Source organism: Phascolarctos cinereus, unplaced genomic scaffold, assembly GCF_003287225.1.
Source record: "Phascolarctos cinereus isolate Bilbo 61053 unplaced genomic scaffold, phaCin_HiC Scaffold_4;HRSCAF=312, whole genome shotgun sequence".
Classification (NCBI taxonomy): domain Eukaryota; kingdom Metazoa; phylum Chordata; class Mammalia; order Diprotodontia; family Phascolarctidae; genus Phascolarctos; species Phascolarctos cinereus.
In genome coordinates this window covers 310398122-310414537 of record NW_027555847.1, presented here as the reverse complement: position 1 = coordinate 310414537, position 16416 = coordinate 310398122, and the positions used below count along the sequence as shown (strand labels likewise).

The 16416-nt window shown below is 36.9% G+C and overlaps 1 protein-coding gene across 5 annotated transcripts in view; it reads right to left on the bottom strand.

Moving 5' to 3' along the window:
- SSBP2 (single stranded DNA binding protein 2) overlaps positions 1-16416 on the bottom strand; it is a 414697-nt gene that overhangs the window by 241023 nt on the left and 157258 nt on the right. The gene's annotated exons all lie outside the window — the stretch shown is intronic.

The window sequence follows — 16416 nt, the reverse complement described above, 5'->3', positions numbered from 1 at the left end:
AATTCATAATGCTATTTCTATAGGACAAGGAGTTTTGTTTTTGTGAAAACTGACCAGCATGCCTCTTTAATCTTAAAAGGGAGGTACTACAGCTTTTAAGGCAGATTTCAAGCCTAGAAAGCCTTCCTGACGTGTGATTCTTACTCATGACTTTCCATAAAACCTCTGTAAAAGATCCACCAAAAACACTGGAAGATTTCCTCTTTTTCTTTTAATCTTCTATGGGCATTAGTTCAGCCATACCACCACAACTCTCTGTTGATGTGTAATATTTAAATTATTTCCTTGGTTTCTGGTTGTTTGTTTTTTTTTTGTTATAATACATCTTTTTTTTTTTATCTCACTAAAAAAATGGCCCATCTTTTACACTGCTACTCAAAGGCAAATCATTTTTGGTAAAACTCTTACAACCTTCAATGTCCTTTTCAACTGATTGTTCTTTTGTTCTGCCTATGACTCTGATTGTCTGCACTTACAGTGTTCCATGATTTATGGCTCTACAGCATTACCGAAATAATATGGGTGCTTTTTTTAAAAAATGGGCTGTTGCAGCAGCAATCAATTTGGGGCTGATAAAGAGGCCAGTTTCCCAAATTCAGTATACCCAGACTCTTCCTTCTCTTAAGTTGTAGGCCCTCCTCACTGTCCATTTGCCCAAGGTACATATGCCCAATATCCACTTTGGTTTTGATCAAGGAATAACAGTTAGGCCAAGAGGCAGCATGGCTTATCGACAGAGTGCAGGGGTTTAGATTTGAGAAGATACGGGTTCAAATTCTGCTTCTAGAAGTTACTATTTAGTTCTTGGAAATGTTGATTAACTTCTGTGCAACTTCCTAGGACTTAATGAATTACAGAGAGAGATTCAAATCTGCCCGGTTAGAAGGAATTCCTATACTAAAAATCTCCTTTAAATAATTAAGCATTTCATTGAGGGAGACTTTTTTTTTAGTATTATGAATCATAGCTAAATTAGTACAATCTCATCTACAAGAACCTCAAACCATGACTTCCCATCCCTCCAGGATCAAATACAAAAGCATCTGTTTGGTATTCAAAGCCCTTTATAATGTACCTCACTCTCTTCTTTTCCAGTCTTCTTTCAATTTGTACCTCACCATGTATTCTGTGATCCAGTGACACTGGCCTCCTTTGCTGTTACTCAAAAAGAACACTCCATCTCCCGGAGGGACATTTTCACTGGCTCCCTCCTCATCCGTGTCTACTGGCTATCCTGGCTTCCTTCAAGTGCCGATAAAATCCCACCTTCTGCAGGAAGCCTTTCCCAGGCCCTCTCAATTCTATTATCTTCCCTCTGTTGATTATTTCCAGTTTATCCTGTACAATGTGCATAATTATTTGCATGTTGTTTCCTTAACTGGATTCTGAGCTCTTTGGGAGCACGAGCTGTCTTTTACCTTTTTTTGTAACCCCGGAGTTTAGCACAGTGCCTGATGCACATAGTAGGTGCTTGATAAATGTTCACTGATTGACTGGCTGACTGACCATCAGTACAAAATGTTTCTATTTGGGCATTGTGTAAGAGTTCCTTCATTACACTGGCAAACACCTTGAGTGAACTTAGGTCTTTTTTGTGGTTCTTTTGCTATTGGCACTAAATGAATTGTTGAACAGAATTATTGTGAAGGTGGTATGATCAATTCTGTCATGATTTTTAATATACACATGGGGAGAAACATTGCTTGAAAGAAGTCAACAATCATTGCTCTTTTTAAGCAATACATAGCTTTTCTGTTCTTTGCATCTTGAAATGTTTGTATTTGCTGACAATCCCTTGAGTTCACAATAAAAAAGAAAATTTTAAATTAAAAAAAAATGCTCCATGACTGCACATTATCCTATTCAGATACTTTATTAAAATCACCAAACAATACCCACAGTGTAAACCTACATTCTTTATACCTTTTAGTTAGTTGTAGGATTGTGAAGATGGGATTCTATGTAGAAAATAATCTACAAAAACATGCCCATCCCCTTATTATTTTTCCTTCAAGAAAACTCTCAATGTGTGCATAAAACATTCTCACAAAGATTTTATAGGGATGAAGCTTTTCAGTCACTTTTTCTAGGTAAAAGTGTAGTTTTCTCTCCATTTTGATGGTGAGGGGGAGGAAACAGTTCCTTCTAAACTGTCTTTTAAAAATGAGCCCTCTGTGCCCCTAAAATTGTATAGCTTCAGATACATTTTTTTCTGAATACATTTGGTCAAGTTCAGGTGCTTTTTTCTGATCCCAATGTCTTAAATAATCTTGGCAATTATTCACATGGTACATCATATACTAGAGTGATAGAGTTCCGATGTGATCATTCCAGCATTGTCACAATTAGAACAGATAACTCTGGAAACAATGGAAGATCTGTCCCACTTCACGTCTATTTATCTCCATACTTCATCCATGAATGCTTTAAAGTATGATCAGGTTTAGCTGAGCCTTTCATTAAGTTTTCTGCAGGCTTATCAAATATGCTCTATGTTTTGTTAGATGATTCTGCTCTTAACTTCTTTCATTCTCTTCTGTAATATTTGCAAATGAGTTTGAATTCTACATTGGTATTGCCTTTTGCTGCCATGTCTTTCTATTTAACAAAGAGATGAACTGACTGCTGACTGAGGCCATTTCAGGGCTTTTCTGGGACCTCTTCTGGTGAGAGAGCATTGAATCTGCTAATCTTTGGCAGCCCAATCTAAAAGCAACTTAGAACTCACATGGACAAAAGTTCATATGTAGGAAACTTCTCATTAATAGTAAATGTCTTTGGTTCACATTCCCTTAACAGTCAGACCTATTACACTGTCTCTAAGAAATGGTGATAATCACTATCATCGTTGATTACTTTAATCTATTTCCCATTCTGAGCGATCAAAACTTTGTCTGGGTTAGAGCTGTTATAATTAAAAGCTATGTCTTCTCATGTCTATCCTTTCATATAATTTAGCATTGATTTTGACCATTAACTAGTCAGTCAGTCAGTCAACAAGCATTTCTTAAGCATGTACTAGGGACTGTGATAAGCATTAAGGATACAAAGAAAGTAAAAAAAAAATAGTCCCTGGTCTCAAGAAGTTAAAAATATAATGGAGAAGACAAAATTCAAATGACTATATACAAGCAAGATTTATACAGTATCAACTGGAGATCACCCCTCCTCTCATTTATCTGGGACAACACTGGGGAGAGAAAGGAATAGATGAGATGGTAAAGAACCTTTTACTTCAGACAGTGAATTATCATCCCCAATCCAACCCAAACTAATTCTGTTTCTAGCTTGTCCTAGACTCAAACTCTGACTGACATCTCTTTTGAAACATTTGTATAGAATTATATTTACTATAACGCTGTCTGTGCCACACATTGTGGCATTTAATCACAAACCATTCTTCTTTTCTCTCATTCCATAAAATGAATCATCATTCATCTTTCTTCCTTCCCTATCAGAGGATATGCAAAGCTCTTTGAATGCCAGAAACTTGCTCTTCTATACTTCACTTAATTCTCCAACAGTGATTATCACAGTGCTAAGGGCACAATACAATCCAAGTAAATACTAATTAAATTAATGCAATTTGTTATTTCTTAAGAGGCCATGTTAGCTTCTACTTCAGACCTATAATTCTTGCTGGGTAGAGGACGTTTCCCTCAAAGACTAGATTTAGAGAAAAAAGGACCTTAACATTCATCTAGTTCAAATCCCTCCTTTTACATACAAGAACTTCCTTTTTATTAGTTACAAACATTTTTTACAATAAAATTATTTCTTTTGTTAGGAAGAGGAAGAGAATTCCATCATCATTAACTCTCCACCGAGTTTTGGAAGGGAAGAAAAGAACTCCACAATGTGGTACTTTGTGGTCATGCAGGTACCTAACTACCTGAGGGATCCAGAGGACAAACCATGAAGAAAAAACTCAACTATCTTTTTTAACTCCTACAATCCTCCCCTGAAAAAAAATGGTAAATAAAAAATTGGCCCAAGTATTAATTAGTTGTGTAAGTTCACATCCCTTTACTCCCATGTGGATCACTTATGTAATGAGAAAAAACAAAGAAATATGGGAATTTGGTCTCCACAAATAATAAAACAAATTCAGTTTGTCTATAAATAAATATAATTACAAGAGTATGATAAAATTTATCAAATTATAGTATGTTATAACTTCGTTAATTTACATAGGAATTTAGAGCATGTAAGTATCTCTAAGATAAGTACTATGCTGACTGAACAGGTGATGCTGGTCAAATAAACACTGGGAAACTTGGTACAGGGTCTGTCTTGACCTCAAGGGTCCATTTAACACCTATACAAACTTCTGTTCTGCTAGGAGAAAATGTTTTCAAGTTTTGCAACAAAAAGACATCAAAGACAAATTTCAGAGATGAAAGTCACATAAAAAATGTAAGATTCAAGGACTCAATTTCTTGTCTACCTTATCAATTTACATAACAAGAAACAAAATAAAAGCAGAATCAGTTCAAGATGAGAGAATTAATCATCAATTGCTTCAAGAAGATGAAGGCAGTTAAAGTTAGCACCAGAACCATGTATTTCTTACTGACACAAAAAATTGTAAGATTAGACAAATGTTAAAAAATAAAACTATTCTTAGAAGTCTGGAAGTTTCTCACTTGAATTTTCTTATGCTCTACATTTTAGAACAGTGTGGTAATACTATAACTTAAAGAAAATGGAGTATGCAAGTTCCTGGTGAATATACACAAAGCTCCTGAAATTAAGTTGTTGTAAGATATGAAATCAAGGTTTATTTACTTGTTCTAGTAGAACCTTCTTAAGCATGTGTGACCCTGTAATTTTTAATAAGTAAGTTAAATTTCTGTTGCTGTTCTGTAATTCCTCCCCAGGTAGGACCAAGAGTGAGGCCCTCAAATGGCCTCCAGCCTTCTTATGAAAATTACTTTAGTCCATCAACTTGTAAAGTTTGAGAAGGTCAATGAACAGATAGATAATAATAAAAAAAGTGAAAAACTTGTCATGGTTTACAATTAATACTAATGACTAGAATATTAAGTGGCCTTATTTGTATATACATTTCATTTGTTAGAAATGCTTATTTTGGGGGCAGCTAGATGGCGCAGTGGATACAGCACCAGTCCTGGAGTCAGGAAGACCTAAGTTCAAATCTGGCCTCAGACATTTACCAGCTGTGTGACTCCGGGCAAGTCACTTAACCCCAGTTGCCTTAAAAAAAGAAAAGAAGAAAACAAAATGCTCATTTTTTAGAAAACCATGTAAGCACATACTATGGGCAATGCCTCATCAGAACTTGGGAGTCAGCCTGACTCTCCAAAAAGCTTAGCCATGATAATGAGCATAAGTTCAGAGAAGTCTTACCCACTTAGAAAGGCACTGGGTAAAAGACACAACAACGAACTCTTATTTAATGATCAGCTAAGTTCAGTTATCACAAAAAGGCTGATCATCAGGTGAGAGAAAGACAAACACTGTCCTGATTTTCAAAAGAGGGATGAAAATGCAGTTGGCAAACTATAAACCAATGAGCTTGATTTTGATTCCTAGGAATATTTTAATAAAGATTATCAAAGAGATGGTTAACCAACATCTATAAAGAGAACTGTCATTATTCAGTCGTTTTAGTCATGTCAGACTCTTCATGACCCCATTTGGAGTTTTATTGGCAAATATACTGGAGTGGTTTGCCATTTCCTTCTCTAGTTCATTTTGCAGATGAGGAAACTGAGGCAAACAGGGCTAAGTGACCTCACATGGTCACAGAGCTGGTAAGTGTCCGAGGCCAGATTTGAACTCAGGAAGATGAGTCTTCCCGATCCCAAACCCAGTGCTCTACCCAACTGTGCCACTTAGCCACTCAGAAAGTGAAGTAGTAATTACAAAGAACTGATACTGCTTCATCAAAGACACATCATACCAAACTCATTTTCTTATCTGACAGGATCACTAAACTAGTAGATGAGGTAAATGGTGTATACTAGATTTAGCAAAACTTCTGATAAAGTATCTCACGCTATTCTTGTGGGGGGAAAAGGAAAGATACAGATCTGATGATAACAAAATAGGACAGATTAAGAACCATTTGTTTAGAGTCAAAATATAGTTATTAATGGTTCGACTCCATGGCAAAAAGTCAACAATGGACTACCTCAGGGGATCTTTATTCAATGCATGCTATTTAATAGTTTTGTCAATGACTTAGATAAATATAAAGATGGCTTGTACTCATCAGATTTGCAGATGACAATAAGCTGGGAGAGTTGGCTAACACACAGGAAACACAGTCAAGTTTTAACAATGTTTTGAAAGGATACAACAGCAATTCTCAAACTTTTTATCTCAAGTCTCCTTTTTGCTTATATAAATTACTGAGGATGCTAAAAAGGCTTTTGTTTATATGTATTATATCAACTAATATTTGCCAAATCAAAAATTAAAACAACTTAATATTATTGTGAAACTAGTTTTGACCTCAATGATCTCCTGGAAGGATCTCAGGGACCCCTAGGGCTCACAGACCAGAGTTTGAAAACTGCTGAGATAGAGAACTGAATGATAGCTAATAAAATGAAATTCAACAGGGATCAATGTGAAGACTTACACGTGTGTACAAAAATCAACTCCAACAACACAAGATGGAGGAGGCTTGGATAGATAGTACCTGAGAACTCCACTTCAGTGTAGATACTGGGTAAAACCACAGGGAGAGTATACCTTTCCTAGGATTGCATCAAGTACTAACTCTCTCTCTCTGGAAATAAGTGATAAAAGTTAGAATATTTTTAAGCCCACTAGGAGTTTTAGTCAACTATAAACTCAGTATGAGTCAGCAGGGAGGTGCAGTAGTCAAAACAGCTAAACCAATCTTGGGCTACATTAAGAAAGCTGTGTCTTCCAGGAACAGAAAGCTGATAGCCACAGTATTGTGTCCACATATGGATGCCACAGATGAAGAAGACTGGTAAAGCAGATAATATTGAGAGGAGGGAAAATAGGACATTAAAAGGCCTTGAGTTCATGACATATAAGGAGCAGTCGCAAGAAACTGGGCAAGAGAAGGAAAAAAACAAGTTGAGTTTGAGATGCCTTTGGGACACTATGCTCGAGATATCTTTGAGGTAGTCGGTGATAAATGACTGTGGCTCAAGAGAGAGATTAGGATTGCATGTATATAAATATGAGAATCCCCTACATAGAAATAATAATTGAATCCATCAGAGTTAATTGATATTATCAAGTAAAATAGTATAGCACAGTTAGTAGATGTAACACAGAGGAAGAAATAGCAAAGGAGCCTGAGAAGGGGTGGTCAGAGAAGTAGAATAGCCAGGAAAACGCAATGTCACAAAAACCTAGAGGAGAGAGTATCCAGGCAAAAGGTGATAAACGTCAATTTCTACAAGAGGTCAAAAAGAATGAAGACTGAGAAAAGGTCATTAGATTTGGTGATTAAGTGGTCATTGATAACTTTCCAGAAGACTGTTTCAGTTCAGTGTGGAGGTCAGAAGCCATATTACAGATGGTTTAGAGCATAGGCATCAAAACCCTTCCAGAGTGTGACCCAAACCAGATTAAAATATATAATTGGGTAATATTTAACAAAATAAATAAAAATACAATAAGACACAGATAATGTTAATATGTGGTTTTTGAAATCAATATGCATCCTGAAATGATTCTTACATATAACTTAGTGGCCCTGTTTGTATTTGAGTTTGACAAACAGGTTTGGAGAATGAGAGAAGTCAAGGCATCAGGTGTAGATGACTTTCTCAAGGAGGGGAAACATAGGAGGATAAGCAGTGTGAATGGTAGGATCAAGTTAGTGTTTTTTTTTAAGAATGGAAATGACATGGACATGTTTGTAGATGGCAGAGAAGGAGCCAGCAGGTAGAGAGAGATTAAAGATAATAGAAAGAGTAAGAATAGATGGGAAAATGTGGTGAACAAGTTGAGAGGGAATGGGATCAAAGATGCATAAAAAGGGATTGGCTTTGGTAAGAAAAAGGGTCCCTTCTTCATCCAAGACTGAAATGGTGGAGAAGACAGTGGAGGAAGGTATTTCAATGGTGTGAGATAAGATGGAGTACTCAGCAAATGATCTCAGGTCTTCAGTGAAGTAAGAAGTAAGGTGCTCAGCTAAGAGGGCAGCAGGCAGAAGAGTACCTTGGGAGGCTAGAGGAGAGACAAGAATGTTTGGAATAAGTACTTTGGAGAGTAGAATTATGAACTGATTAGGGAGGAGCAGAATGTTTGCTCTACTGCAGTGAAGGCCCAGTTTAGCTTATAAAACATAAATGTGTACTGGAACCAGTCAGCATGGTTTCATAATTTCCTCCAGCTTCACTGAGCATCTCCATTCTAACCACCCAGCAGTTCTTTCCCAGGTCATGACTTCTACATTGATTACACTCTCCTTTTTTCTCTATTATATCCCCTTGGCAAACCAAATCAATTCTATACTATACTCTACCCTAAAATCCCTGCCCTCTTGTGCTATCACCAAAATTCTTTACTAAACCCCAAACCCTATATTATATTCCTTCTCTCCATCCTCCTCTTCTTGTTCTTCTTCTCTCTCCATATACATGTATAGAAAGATGTAATAGCCAGCCACATCCAAACTATGCCACTTGGCATAAACAGCAAAGTCTCCTGGCTTTTGGTGCTATATATTTTGGAGCAAAAAAGCTCACTGCCTCCCTAAGAGGGGGAAAGATTCATATACACACCCATATATGGATGTGTGTACATATATATGTGTACAGGTATGCATATATATTACATACACACATATATACACATACACCTATGTGTATGTGTATATATGTATGTAAAAAAAAGCCATGGCACAAGAGTAATTGATTGGTCCAATCACTTTAGCAAACGGGCAAGCAGTAACTGCTGTAACAGCAGTTGGGCCTTCTCAAAAATAGTAGCTTTACTAGTTGAAGTAGATAGACCACTGTTAAAATAAACACTCAGTCTAAGGAAGCCTCTACTCTCTGACTAATTAATAAAGGTTATGGAAGCACGGGAAATCGAACTGCCTGCTATGTCAATGACAGCTGAAGGAAGGAGGCAGTGGCAGGTACTACAAAGAGGAGATCTGATGGAAATAGTGTACTAAATAATGTTTAATCAATACCTGAGAACTCCACTTCAGTGTAGATACTGGGTAAAACCACAGGGAGAGTATACCTTTCCTAGGATTGCATCAAGTACTAACTCTCTCTCTCTGGAAATAAGTGATAAAAGTTAGAATATTTTTAAGCCCACTATTGTAAGTGTCTAACTGCATGCACCCTTCTCTAAAAATCAACTGAATTCAACAGATTTTTACTAAGAATCTACAATGTGTACAAGACTGGGAATATAAAAGTGAAAAATAACTGTTCCTCTCTCAGAGTTTACAAGTGAAAACAAACATAGAAAACTGGGATGTGGGTTCCATGTTTCCAGTTGGCTCCACCCATAAAATTCTTCATGGTGGTTCAAAAACTGCCAAATATGGGTAAAAGCTTTGGGACAGAAGGGAAAAAGGAGAGGAAAATGAAGATAAGCCTGCATCTGACCTTATAACCAGATTTAACCTATAATATGGCCACACCCTACTTCTGGGCAAGGGCAGGCTCCAGAAGAAAGATTTGAGGCAGAAGGAGGCTGGAGGTAAGGCCAGGACAGAGCTGCCTGCAGACAAGGACATCCAGAGGGAGAATCAGAGTAGCTGAATCCAACCCCTGGCTCTCAACAAATAAGGCTTGATACCCAGGCAGCAGCACCTGCTAGTGGTTAAATATAATTCAATAAGCATGATAAAAGATAAAGCGCATTAGGGAACAAAGGAGAGGTCGGAACCATAGCCTCTAGGAGAATCTGAGGAGGCAGAAATCATTGTCAGCAAAGGAATGAGGAAAGGCACTTGAACTGAGTTGAAGGATTTCTGGCAGCACTGTACAGTAGAAGGAACACTAGATACAGAGTGGGAGGAGCTGAGTTCAAATCTAGCCTCAGCTACTTACAACACATAAGACCCCAAGCAAGTCACGTAACACATTTAAGCCTCATTTTCTCCTTTATCATATAAGGATTAATTTATTTTCTAGATTCAAATCATATCTGCTGTGAATTTATAAGATGATATCACTTAATAGTGAATCCTGAGAGAAGAGGGCTGACTCAGGCCAGACGACTGAGCCAGTGAATCACACTAAAAAAAGGCAGAAAAATGGGTAGAAGAACTTGGAAAAAAAATTGAAGAAAACACAAAATTTAAGAAGGACAATAAGCAACTCCTCGCATTTAGTAAGCCTTATCTGAGCTCTTGCTTGTACACAACACTATATATCAACACTATATATTTAGGAGATAGACTGATAACTTTTTTTTTAATATAAGCGAATTATTTTTATACCCCAAGGAAGCAAAACAATGGGATTATTTAACTAGAATAAAGGCATTTTCCATGTAGAGAAGAAAATTTCACACCGAAGGACTATATGTTTGCACGTGTGTATACACACACATGCACACACACACACACACACACACACACACACACACACACACACACATGCACACACACAGGAAACAAGGGAAATGTAGAAGTACAACCACAATTGCCCCAAGTTTTATTTCAGAACATTGGTTCTGATAAGAGAGGCTTTCAAAAGGGAGATAAAAATGGTAGCCTTCAACAATCCACTGAAAGGGAACTTCCCACCAAGCATCAGGGGGATGCTTTGTTTTCAACTTTTGAACATCGTTCTGAAAGACAAAAGAACCTACAGCACCAAGCACAAAACTCTGCAAGTTCAGGCCACGCCAAGTAACTAAGTGTGCCAGACCCACAGGACGGGCTGTGCTGAGTGAGGTGTTCAAAGCTCCACGTGCCAGAAAAGCCATAAAGAACACGCTCCAATGTACCATAGAGAAAATTCGATCCCACAGACAGTTACTGAATGCCTTCTATGCGTCCAGCATGATGGCAGAAAACTACCTCATCTGAATCAATGTCACATGGCCAAAGATGAGAGGTCACCAGGGAATAAGAAGTAACTCACTGTAACATTCGTTTACTTCTCACTTACATTTCTTTAGATACAGTTTCTGTGCTTTTGCTTTATTGCTAAAAACAAAACAAAACAAAACAAAATTCAGGGTAATAACATGGTCTGTGTCTTCTTTTCAAAAGTGTCCCTGAGCAATGAGGTTTCCCGCCTTCTGCTACGATCTTTTTGCTTGGCTGTTTTATTTGGTTTTGGTTTTGGACAGAGGGACAGAATAGAGGAATATACAATGTTCTAATGCATAATGTTTGCCTGGTGGCCTCACATCATAAAAACTTGATCAAATAGTTCTGTGTAGAGTTAAACATGTGATTTAGCAATCAAAGAAAGGTAAGTGAAAGGTTGGGGAAAAAAAGGGCTATCCAATCCATTACAGAATATTCAGTGTCTATTCTGCCACCAAATCATTAGAAAAAAAAAATTCCTGCACAGACTCACAAAGGCCCATTTCCTGCAAGATTAGACAATAATTAATAAGGAAAGTCTTACAAAAGGTGGGACACATACTGTAAATCTCCAAAGGAAATTTAAAAGGAGCAATCACAAAGGAGAACCAGGAGAAAACAGTGTCACAAAAAACCAGGAAAGAGAGCATATCCAGGAGTGGGGTATGGTTGGTGTCAAAATGTTGCAAAGAAGATAAAAAGGATCAGGCTTGAGAAAAAGCTAGTGAATTTAACAATCAGGAGATCCTTAAAACATAAAAATTTTGTATTTATAGCAGCTCCTTTTGTGGTGGCTAAAAATTGGAAATTGAGGAGATGCCCATCAATTGTGGAATGGCTGAAGAAGTTGTAATATATGATTATAATGGAATACTATTGTACTATAAGAAATGACGAGCAGGACGATTTCAGAAAAAACCTGCAAAGATTTACTTGAACTGATGCAGAGTGAAGTAAGCAGAATCAGCGGAACACTGTACACAGCAACAGCAAAACTGTACAATGAAGAATTGTGAATGACTTAGCTATTCTCGCCAAACAATGATCCAAGACAATCCCAAAGAACTCACCACGGAAAATGATACCTGCATGCAAAGAATTGATGTTGTCTGAATGCAAACTAAAAGATAATATTTTTCACTTTCTCTTTTGTGTGTTCAAGTTTTCTTGCATAAAATGACTAATGTAGAAATTAATCTCTCTCTCTTATATTTAGTAACTAATTATTGTATTAGGACCAAGGTTTTTCCCCTTTTCTACTTCCACATCCTGAAACCAACCAGTGTGGGAAATCTCTCTTAAAGATTTATCCAGGGGCTCTGATCTTTATAATCTAGCCACTGCTCAGATTTTTACAATCTAGCCAACACTCAGATTCCTTAAGAGTCTGGCCAATATGGCTGGTCTTTAATAAACCTTGTCTTTGGCTGAAAAAAAAAATTTATCCAGGGCAAGATCTAATCAGACAGTAAAAGAAATTCTAAGTTTAGATTAATGGGTGTATTCCTGTTCATTGTATTTACTCAGACAGGTCTGGAGAAGTGATGATTCTCCCTTTTGTCAACATAGGTGATATGGAAATTGATGTCTCTTTGATCAAGTCAAAGACTTAGGTGACCCAAGTTAAGTATCCTAAGACCCTCATTTTAACATAGCCCACCTCCCATTGTATTAACCAGAGTTGATTGGTACCCCTCAGGAATACCTTTTGAAGGGCATATAAACTGTGATTGTCAGGAGACATCTTTGGTCTAAAAGAGATAGGCAAATGACTATCCTTTTATTAATAAATGTGCTGGCCTCATTAATAAAATGATTAAATTACACAGAAACTATATCTCTCAAAACTTTTTAATCACCACACTATATGGAAATATTTTACATGATTCCATGTGTAAAACCTGTCAGATTGCTTACCATCTTGAGGTAGGGGCAGAGAGTGAGAGGGATAGAATTTGGAATTTAAAACTTTAAAAAATTGTTTTACATGTAATTGGGGGAGAATAAAATATTATGAAAAAAATTTTTAAAAATATTTTTAGATAAGAGAGACATTGAAACCTTTTAAACTGTAGAAAAAAATCATATGCTTAAAAAGAAGTGATAAAAATGATGATTTATTGTTTTATATCAAATTCTTTTTTGTTTGTGTTCAAGGTCAAAATTTTTTAAAAATAGTTTTAAAAAATATATGTTTAGTAACCTTAGAGAGAACAGTTTGACCCAAATAGTTGAGACAGGAAGCCATGTTGCCAGGGGCTGAGGAGTGAGTGGGAGTTAAGGAAGTGAAATCAACAACTGTAGCTCACTTTTTTCTAGAAGTTTGGTAGTGAAAAGGAAGAGAGAGCTAAGATTATAGTTGGAGGAGATTTCAGAATCAAGTGAGAGGTTTTAAAGATGGGGAAAACCTAAGTGTATCTGTAGGAAACAGGAAAGGAAGCTAGTGGAGAAGGAACGATTGAACATTATTAGAAAAGTAGAATAATGAAAGAGCTGAGGCTCTGAGAGAAACGCTGAGGCGACGGAATCAAGAACACAAGGAGCTGGACTCAGGAAGAGTGACTCCTCTGCCTCAGACACTAGAGCAGAGGAAGGACTGCTGGGATGGGCTGGGGTAGTAAAGAGTCTGAGGCAGAAATGAGGAGCCAAAGCCCTCTTCTTTTTTTTTTTAATTAATTTATTTTGACTTATCAACAATCACTTCCATAAGCTTTTGAGTTTAAAATTTTTCTCCCTTTCCCTCCCCAAGATGGCACACAATCTGATATAGACTATACATATACATTCCTATTAAACATATTTTCACATTAGTGATGTTGTAAGGAAGAATTAGAACCAATAGGAGGAACCACCAGAATGAGGAAACAAAACTCAACAGAAGAAAAAAAATAGCAAATAGTATGCTTTGATCTGCATTCAAACTCCATAGTTTTTTCTTTGGATGTGGACAGCATTTTCCATTACAAGGCCTTTGGAGATATCTTAGATCCTTGTATTTCACAATGTGGCTGTTATTGTGTACAACTTTCTCTTGGTTCTGCTCACTTCACTCAGCATCAGATCATACAAGCCTTTCCAGGTTTTTCTGAAGTCAGCCTGTTCATCATTTCTTATAGCAAAATACATTCCATTACATTCATATACCACAACTTGTTTAGCCATTCCCCAATTGAAGGGCATCCTCACAATTTCCAATTCTTTGCCACCACAAAAAGAGCTGCTATAAATATTTTTGTACATATGGATCCTTTTCCCATTTGTATGATCTTTTTGGGATATAGCCCTAGAAGTGCTATTGCTGAGTCAAAGGGTATGCACAGTTTTATAGCCGAAAGGCCTCTTCTGAGTGCAGAGGGGAAGTGGGATTGGGTTGGGAAGTGTGAAGAGAAAGGGGTTTTAGTATTGGCTTCAACTTTAACATTTTAGAAAATAACCAAGAAGAATCAAAACAGAAAAAAAATATATTGACCAACACAAAAATGCTAAATGTTATATCATCAAAGAGGCTACAGCAACATATCAAAAAGGTAATATGCTATGACCAGGATAGATTTATGCCATGAATGAAGGCTTGGTTTAATATTAGGAAAACTATAACAATAACTGTGAATATTAATGATAAGATATCAATAATTGCATGATTATGTCAACAGATGTTGAGAAATCATTTGAGAAATGCAATATCTATTCTTGTTTAAAAACACACACACATACACACATCAAAAGCATAGGAACAAACCAACCTTTTCTTAATATGTTAAATAGTTTCTGCCTAAAGACAAGAAGCAACATTATCTGTAATGGGAAAAACTAGAGGCCTTTGCAAAAATATGCCATATCACCATAGCTAGGTGACACAGTGCTAAAAATGCTGGCTACGGCAATAAGAAAAAAAATTTGGGGGGAATAAGCATAGAAAGAAAAGACACAAAATTATCGCTTATTTTGCAGATGATTTGATAGTTTACTTAGAGAACTACAGAGAATCAACTAAAACTAATTTAAATGATTAATAATCTCAGCAAACTTGCAGGATATAAAATTAATCCACATAAATCAACTTTTTATATTACAAAAAACTGAGCAGGAAGAGAAACATAACATTAAAAATAACTACAGAACATATAAAATACTTGGTAGCCTACCTACCAAGATACACATAGTAATTATATGAATACAACTGTAAAACAGTCTTTATGGAAACAAAAAAAACCCTAAGTAATTAGAGAAATATTGATTACTAACGGATAAGCTAACACAATATAATAAAAATGACAATAGAGGGGCAGAATCAGGATTGCAGAGAAAAGGCAGTAACACACCTGAACTCTCTAAAACCCCTCAGAACACCTTAAATAATGTCATGAAACAATTCCTAGAGCAGAAGTACCCCCGAAAAGATGGTGTGAAATAATTTTCCAGCCAAAGACAACTTAGAAGGTCAGCAGGGTGAGAATGGAGCATGGTCCAGCACAGGTTCTACTCGAACAGACTCAGCCCCAGCAAACCAGGGAGCCACTGAATCTGCAGCAACAGCAGCTGCTTCTGGAGCTCTCAGCCCACAAATAGTAAGGAGGTCAAACAAGTAGTCATAAAGAGATTACAAGGGTCTCTTTGCTAGCACTGAGGCAGGACCCTCTTGCTTTGACTATACTCGAATCTAGTTTGCAGTCCTGGGTAACAGTCCCAGGGTGAAGAGAAGCACAAGCACAGTAGAGTTTGCAGGCCTCAGTGGAACAGGAAGCCTTATCATGGTTCCAATGCAGAAAAGAGTGCTTGCAGTCACTCACAGACTGAGCACAGGCCAGAGAGAAGTAAACAGCTCTCCTTAAATCATACCACCTTGGAAGAACTGAAAACTTACAGGTCCCTAGAAGTATCTCTAAAAACAGCAGCACAAAAACCCTGAAGCTTGGGACAGTGCACCCTTCACATTGGAAGCAGAGCCCCACTTTAGCACAGAGTTAAAAATCAAGAAATAAGCTAGAAAATGAGCAAAAAAACAGGAAAAAATTCTGACCACAGAAAGTTACTATGGTGACAAGGAAGATCAAAACATATACTCAGAAGACAACAAAGTCGAAGCTCCTACAATCAAAGCCTCCAAGAAAAATATGAATTGGTATCAGGCCATGGAAGGGTTCAAAAAGGATTTTGAAAATCAAGTAAGACAGCTAGAAGAAAAATTGGGAAGAGGAATGAGAGTGATACAAGAAAATAATGAAAAATGACTCAATAGCTTTATCAACAGCTTGATAAAGGAGACACAAAAAAATATTGAGGAAAATAACACCTTAAAAAGCACACTGGGTAAAATGGTAAAAGAGGTACAAAAAGCCAATGAGGAGAAGAATGCCTTAAAAAGCAGAACTGGCCAAATTTTAAAAAGGCAC